General features: G+C 53.0%; 1 protein-coding gene across 1 annotated transcript in view; it reads right to left on the bottom strand.

The window, feature by feature from the left end:
* Nucleotides 1-4,479, bottom strand: part of LOC113592373 (retinoic acid-induced protein 1) — a 35,020-nt gene extending 30,541 nt beyond the window's left edge. The window contains exon 1 of the mRNA XM_027033246.2: nt 4,401-4,479. The gene's annotated coding sequence lies outside the window, so the exon portion shown is untranslated. The remainder of the gene's footprint in view (nt 1-4,400) is intronic.
* Nucleotides 4,480-7,500: the final 3,021 nt, after the last annotated feature.

Here is a 7,500-nt window from a genome sequence, read left to right as displayed (position 1 = left end):
ACAGACCGAATATGGACATGTACACACCCACACAAACCTGCTACATGCATACACACACACACACACACACACACACACGCACACACACACACCCTGCCCCCACCCAGTGGCTATTTGATGCAGCACCACTCCAAGGGAGTCGACCAATCATGGGTCGACTGCAGAGGGAGCGGGAGCTACATCATTTACGGAGAGACAAGATATCAGAGTTCCTCTTATCAAGCCTGCCCTCTCCCTCTCTCTTTTGCTCTCTCGCACACACACACACACACACACACACACACACATGCGCGCACACACCTCACTAAAATACACATCACGCATCACTGTGCCTCGAACTGTCTGTGTGTCCTCGTGAACTCCAGTCTTTCTAGTGTCAGCTCACAGCTCTCTCTCTCTCTGTCTGCGCAGCTCTGAACGGGTTAACAACTCCTCCCCTTCTTAAATGCCTGTGCTATAAGTCTCCCAGCACCTGTTAAAGGCCGTGGCTCGCCACCCGCGCAGGTTTGATGCCCCCTCCCCCCCTCGCTCATGGCGTAACTCAAATGGGTGCTTGAAGCTGGAAGGAGACATTCAAACAGCACGCAGCTCTGCTCTGATCATGGCAGGAGAGAGGGAGAGAGAAAGGGAGAGTGCGAGAGCGAGAGAAAGAGAGAGCGAGAGAGAGAGAGAAAAGCCTCCCGTTTCCAGTCAAGCACCCTCCTCATCTCCTGCCTGCCTGCACCCCAGTAATAGCTGCGTGGGCTGCTCCAGCGCTCTGGCTGGGGCTATAGGACACTGCCTCATCCCTCCTCCCTCGCTCCAGTGCAGATCCCCCCCCCGCCAACGCCCTCCAAAGTAGTGCGCACTGGAGGGGCCAAAGCGGCAAGGTGCCGAAAGGGACTCGGCCCAGGAACTTCCAGAAGCAGTCCACCCAAAAGAAATGGTTTAATGATTCAGTTGCTACCACGAAAGCATCTATTAGGCCCTCTGGAACCAGACATTGAGTCAGCAGTGAACTGGGTGTCATATGATTTTTGGGTGGTGTGCTGTTTTAACGCACAACGACCTGACATTCTAATCACGTCCGTGAGAGCGGATCACCTGGAAACAGCACTTTCGGCTCCGCCGAGAGGATGACGGACACAAATTTGATGACAACAACAGCTCGGGTGTTTTAAAATGGAGGAAAGCGGTTGGGGGATGATTTCACCAGGCTCTGGAGGCACGCTGCAGGGTGTGTGTGTGTGTGTGGATGTGTGTGTGTGTGGGGGCAGTGTGGTGTTGCGGAGGGCAGGAGCCAGCGCTGGTGTTCTGGGCCACTGAGCCGGTAAATACAGCAGGCTACAGAGAGGAAATGAAGGCTGGATCTATTTGGAGACGGCGCTCATGACCTTCCACGGAGCTGGATGACATCCAAGTGATTTCACTGCGCCATACGCAGTCACTGACGGCATGCACCGGCATGCTAAAAGCACGCTCGCACGCACACGCACGCTCGCACGCACACGCATGCACACGCACGCATACACCCACCCACACACGCACGCACGCACGCACACACACACACACACACACACACACACACACACACACACACACACACACACACACACACACCCACCCACCACAAGCGCATCACTCAGAGTGGAACAAAACTTTCCTCCCTTTGGACACAGAAATCCCCAAAACAAATAAAAAAACCCAGACATAAATACAGAGAGTGAGGACCTATCATCTTGACTTAAATACAGCTTAAATAAATCAATTAATAATGCAATAGCTGCCGATCACTGACTACGAATAGCAACATGCCTTATAAACAGCACACCATAAAACGTCCACACAGGAAATGAGTACAGTGATAAAAAAAACCCTACAATTTGCCTCTTTATTGCCATGTTATATCTGTTCACACCCAAGACAGGCCTTTATTGATGCAATGATGGCCAAAGGTAGGAGCCGTCACCGGCGAGTCTGGGCCTGCCTGCCGGGGCATTACACGAGTAGTTGTGGGGGAGTCTGGGCCCTGAGCTGGTCTTTAAAAGTGTCCCACGCACACCCCTACCCATTGTGCACCCGGTCTAAAGATGTGGAGGTCGTTTTGCTCTGCCCTCTTCGGGTTATAGGGGATGGGCCGGGTTGCCACCTAAATCTCCTGGACACGGGCTCCTGGGTCAGTCGCGGTGCGTAGCGTCCGCGGCGCTGGCCGAGTTCGTGCTTCACTTCGTCTTCTCCCAGATCAGCGCTCCCTGTGCGACTCCAGCACGCGCTATGGCCTCTGTGTGCCCTTCCCTGAGCTGGAAACCCCTGGCTGCTAGCAGGAGTTTCAGATCTGTGAGTGTGTGTGTGTGTGTGTGTGTTTGTGTGTGTGTCGGCGGCCAGCCCCTCCTGTGCGTGGCGCGGCCGTACGTGTGCCAGCGCGTGTGGGGTAGCTGCTCTTGGGAGCGTCGGTGCGTATGATTGCTGAGCCGCAACCCCAGCAGGCTGCTTGGCGCTGCTCTCCTCTCTGCTCCCTCATCCATGTGACCGGCAGCGGGGCCACTGAGCCCAGCGGAGCACAGGGAGCATCTGGAGAGGAATCAGCCTCCGTCGCTCCCCACCCGCCCCCCTCCCCCGCCACGCTGCCCTGTCCTGACCTTATGGATCTGCTCGGAGCTGTGCGTCAGCATGCCCGCTCAGGACTCTCTCTATCTCTCTCTCTCCCTCCCTCCCTCCCTCTCTCCTTCTCTCCCTCTGCCCCCCCACTTCCTCCCTCCCTCCCTCTCCTGTCATCTTTTACTATTGCTCGGCATCCATTCCTCATCCTTTGCCTTTCGCAGTAATCTCCCGTTTCCTTTTCCTCTTCCCTTCTAGAATGCCCTCCAAACTACCTCCCTCTCTCTCCCTCTCCCTCGCTCTCTCCCTCTCACTCTCTCTCTGGCCCTTGCTGACCCTCAGCTCTGTGGCAGTGAGCCTGGCTTTCCGGGTGTTGCATCAGCTCTCATCCCCACCGCCTCTGCGGACAGGCAAAACACAGACTGACACCACTGCTGCGTTTAAGTGGTCATAAAACCTCTGGGGTTTGCATGTGTGCCTGCTTGTGTGTGAGTGTGTGTGTGTGTGTGTGTGTGTGTGTGTGTGTGTGTGTGTGTGTGTGGTCTGCTTACACTTGCTTGCTTGATTCGTGTGGGAGGTTTTGCTTTTAATGCACAGTGGTGGTGTTTATTTATTTTATTGTTGACATATTGTGTGTACCTGCTGCTGGGATCTGACTGCCCTTCTTCTCTAATTCACTCACACATTGATTCTGTCTTCCCTCTGTACTTCTCTCTCTCTCTCGCACACACACACACACACACACGCGCGCACGCACACACACACACACATACACGCGCACGCACACACACACACACACGCGCGCGTGCGCGCGCACACGCACACGCACACGCACAAACGCACACACACATGTGCACACACGCAAATACACACACAAACATGCACACACACACGTGCATACACACACACACACACACACACACACACACACACACACACACACACACACACACACACAGAGTTACCTCTCTCACTCTGAATGCATTCTTGCAGAGAGGGAGGATGTCCAGAGCATCAATTTCACTCAGCTGTGACACTGCAGTCTCAGTGCAGTGTTTAATAGGTTAGGGCTGTCTTACTGTTCACCCCCCCCACATATCAAGGGCACCGTCCATGTGCGTACTCGTACACACACACACACACACACACACACACAAAAACATCCCCACACAAACACAGCCACAACATAAAAACAGCTCACAAACTGCAACAGTGCCGCCTATGAGTACTAGACCTCAGTAAGAAAACTGAACAACATGGCTTGTTTTGCGAGCCCAGCCGTGCTCCCACACACTCTGCGATCTCCCTCCGCTTTACTGTTACGCTGATCCGCAGCCCGCAGGTTATGCCTCATCCATGTAAACAGGAGTCCATATTGAGTGCGAGATGAAAGCGGAGCCGTTTGTCAGCCCTGGGAGCGGACGCTCGGAGCATCCCACGCTCCACTCCTCTTCCCCGTCCTGCCCCTTTCGGCTAACGCGCCGCGGCGTTCTCCCGCAACAGGCAGCTGTCCCGCATGCCCCGACCCGGAGCCTTCACCTTAATTCTAGAGCGGCTGCTCCTCCAGCTGATATGAGAGCAGCCCGAGGCATGGGACACGCACTCCGCAAAGGAAGGAAACTGGTCCTGGATCGGCGGCCAGTCAGCAGCGGTGAACGCATGCCTCGGTATCCAACACAACACACCCCCTCCCCGGCAGGAGCGCGTGGCGCGGTGGCAGCGGTGCCCCCCACACCCCCCTGGTCCCACATTCCCTGCGTGCGCCGTGCCGTGGAGCGGCTGGCTGCTCGCCCTCTGCGTGAGCGGGAAAGGAGCATGCCTACCTGCTGTAGCACTCTGCCCAGATCCTGGTCCCGCAGCCTCCCGCAAGGCGAAAAATGGCAGCAGCTATTCCCTGTCAACGGCAGGCTCCTCTCCCTCTGTCTCTGTCTCTCTCTCTCTCTCTCTCCGTGGCTCTCTCTCCCTCTCCCTCCCTCGCTCTCTCTCTCTCTCTCTCTCTCTCTCTCTCTCCCTCTCTCTCTATCTTGCTTTCCTCCTTGCCGCCGCTGCCATGTTCACTGCGGGGCGGGGGGGGGGGTGTGGTGGGCGTGTGTCAGATGGGTTGGGGGTGCTGCTGTGGGGGGGGGGGGGTTGGAGGGGGGGATTAGAGGAGAGCAGAGGGGGAAAGAGAGAGAGAAAGAGAGAGAGAGAAGGGGGGGCTCAGGGGGATAAGAAAGCAATTAGAAGGCAGCCCTCTTACTTCCAGACGGAATGTATAATGGAATTAGCTTAAGGGGGGCTGCCTCTGCTGGGGAGTCTCGCAGCCAGTCCGCAAGCCAGCGTCCGCACACGCCGGTGTGTGTGTGTGTGTTATACAATGCACACACACAGAGTGGAGAAAGTGAGCAAGAGAGAGAGAGAGTGAGTGTGTGTGCAGTTGTGATAGTGAAAGGGGGGTGTCAGTCAAGCTGGGGGCCACCCGCTCCTACATTGTCAACCAAGTCGGGAGGGGGGGATGCTTCAAAGACTGTCAAACAGGTTGAATTCTCTCATCAGTGAAGGTGTCAAAGCTGAAGCTATATGTTTTTGTGTATGTGTGAATACAATTGTGTATGTGAGTGTGTGCGTGCCTGGTGATAGCCCTGGTGGCACTCGTGGGTGGGGGCAGAGAGTTCAGTGATTTAGGGATTGAGAAAAATAGAAAGGGGGCAATTGGAGAGACTATGAGAATGTGAGTGTACTCACAAAGGTGTGTGTGTGTGTGTGTGTGTGTGTGTGTGTGAGAGACTGTCATGAATGAAAATAAGGAGGCAGTGCTTCAATCCTCGGCTACCCTGCCTACGTCAGCCGCGCGTCTCCGTGTTCACTGCTCCCAGTGAACTTGAGAGATGGACGTTCTTTCCGTTCCTCTGTTCATCTTCAGAATAAAGTAAAAGATGACGTGTAACGTTGCCTAACGGTAGTGCAAGCTGGACATTGGGCGCCTGTTAATATTTACGCTCCTCATCGAACCGTCCTATACAGACTGTCTCTGTAGTCATTATCTTTACAGGAACGCTCCACGATGTCTGGAGCCGTTTTACTCGTACGGTCACGGTTTCTCTGACATCAAGCCTCATTCCTCTAGGAGGATCTGGCCAGTTCAGCAGGTCATGGGCATCTGGGTTTTGGATTTCACGTATTACCTGATGCCCTTGACGCGAGAAGACGCAAAGCCTTCTGACCTTGGCAGAGAGCCTCTGCTCTGTTATCACTGCTGTTTAGTGAAGTATATAACACCTATATCTGACGCAGGCTGCCGTAGTCGTAGATATGACGGAGTAGCCTCGGGTTTAGGACGAAGGAAAACACTTTCTGCTCATGCGCGAAATAGCCTATACACGCCGATAACCGTCAGAGATGGCAGGGAGTGATGCTGATGGGGTTGCGTGGAGCCACGTCGGCTCAGGCTGGGTAGTAAACGCCTACGCACCGGCATGTGTAGAAAAGAAGAGGTTATATGTAGTTATGTTGTGCCGTTTAGGTTTTCGCAACCTACCCCTCTAACGGAGCCTTTTCTTCTGTGTCAGATCTCTAAAAAGAAACGCAAAAGAAAAAAGTTTAAAATTTGGAATTTTGTCACGTAATTTGTCAATTTACGCAGCGAAGCAAGAGAAAACCGCGTAAATGTGGGATTTTAGCACAGTCAGGTAGACGGTGAAGACGGCGCAGTTATGAATTAGAGAACTTTCCTAGTGCACTGCCGGCGCTCTTCAATGACACTCTCACTTCTTAGATGTTATTTTTATCACTGCAGCGGTGACAAGCCCTGAGAAAAGTGAGGCAAAAAAAAGGTAACAATAGTTCCATTCATAATTCCTCAGCTCTGAACAAAAAGTGCTCGCTATCATTTTTAACAATGCTGCCTATATGCTAGAGCACTTCCAAGAATGGTCTTCTGGGGGGAACCTGTTCTAATGGGCCGCATATAACAGGCAACCGTACACCGATCAACATTAAAACCACTGACAGGTGAAGTGAATAACATCGATTATCTCGTTACAGTGGCACCTGCCAATGTGTGGGACATATTAGCCAGCAAGTGAACAGTCGGTTCTTGAAGCTGATGTGTTGGAAGCAGGAAAAACGGGCAAGTGCAAGAAACTGATCGACTGTGACAAGGGCCAAATGGTGATGGCTAGACGACTTGAGTCAGTGCATCTCCAAAATGGCAGGTTTTGTGAGTGTTTCAGTATGTGGCGGTGAAACAAAAGTGATCCAAGGAAGGATATCCGGTGATACGGTGACAGGGTCGTGGGCACCCGAGGCTCAAGGCTAGCTTGTCTGGTCTGATCCCACAGAAGAGCCTTGGCCTTGTCTGATTAATCATATTTCCTTTAAAATCACATGGGGAAGAGATGGTAGCAGGATGAGCTGTGGGAAAGCGGCAAGCTGGCAGAGGCCATGTGATTCTCTGGGCAGTGTTCTGCTGGGAAACTTTGGGACTTGGCATTCATGCGGACATTATTTTGACATGCACCACCTACCAAACCCTTGCTGCAGACCAAGCACACTGCTTCACGGCAACGGTATTCCCTAATGGGTAGTGTGTCCTGCCACCTGCTGCCACACTGCAAAAACTGTTCCACGGTGGTTTCCTCAGATCTCAGTTTGATTGAGCATCTGTGGGATGTGCTGGAAAAACAAGTCAGATCCATGGAGGCCCCACATCGCAGCTTACAGGATTTAAAGAATCTACGGCTGCGGCTACGTCTTGGTGCCAGGAAAAAAAAACAACACACACCCATACTCTCTCACTTACTCAACAAGGGTCAAAGACAAATAGTTATTGAAAATCATTCTAGTCTAGCTGTGGTCTGCATGTAGGCCACATCATTCCATATGGGTCTGTGATAGTGAAACACATGTATGAGGGTGTTGAATATTGGTATTTTGGTATTGCTT

The sequence above is a fragment of the Electrophorus electricus genome, chromosome 1 (assembly GCF_013358815.1).
Source record: "Electrophorus electricus isolate fEleEle1 chromosome 1, fEleEle1.pri, whole genome shotgun sequence".
In the NCBI taxonomy this organism is placed as follows: Eukaryota; Metazoa; Chordata; class Actinopteri; order Gymnotiformes; family Gymnotidae; genus Electrophorus; species Electrophorus electricus.
The sequence above is the reverse complement of the archived record's forward strand: the minus strand, read 5'-3'. Positions and strand labels throughout refer to the sequence as shown.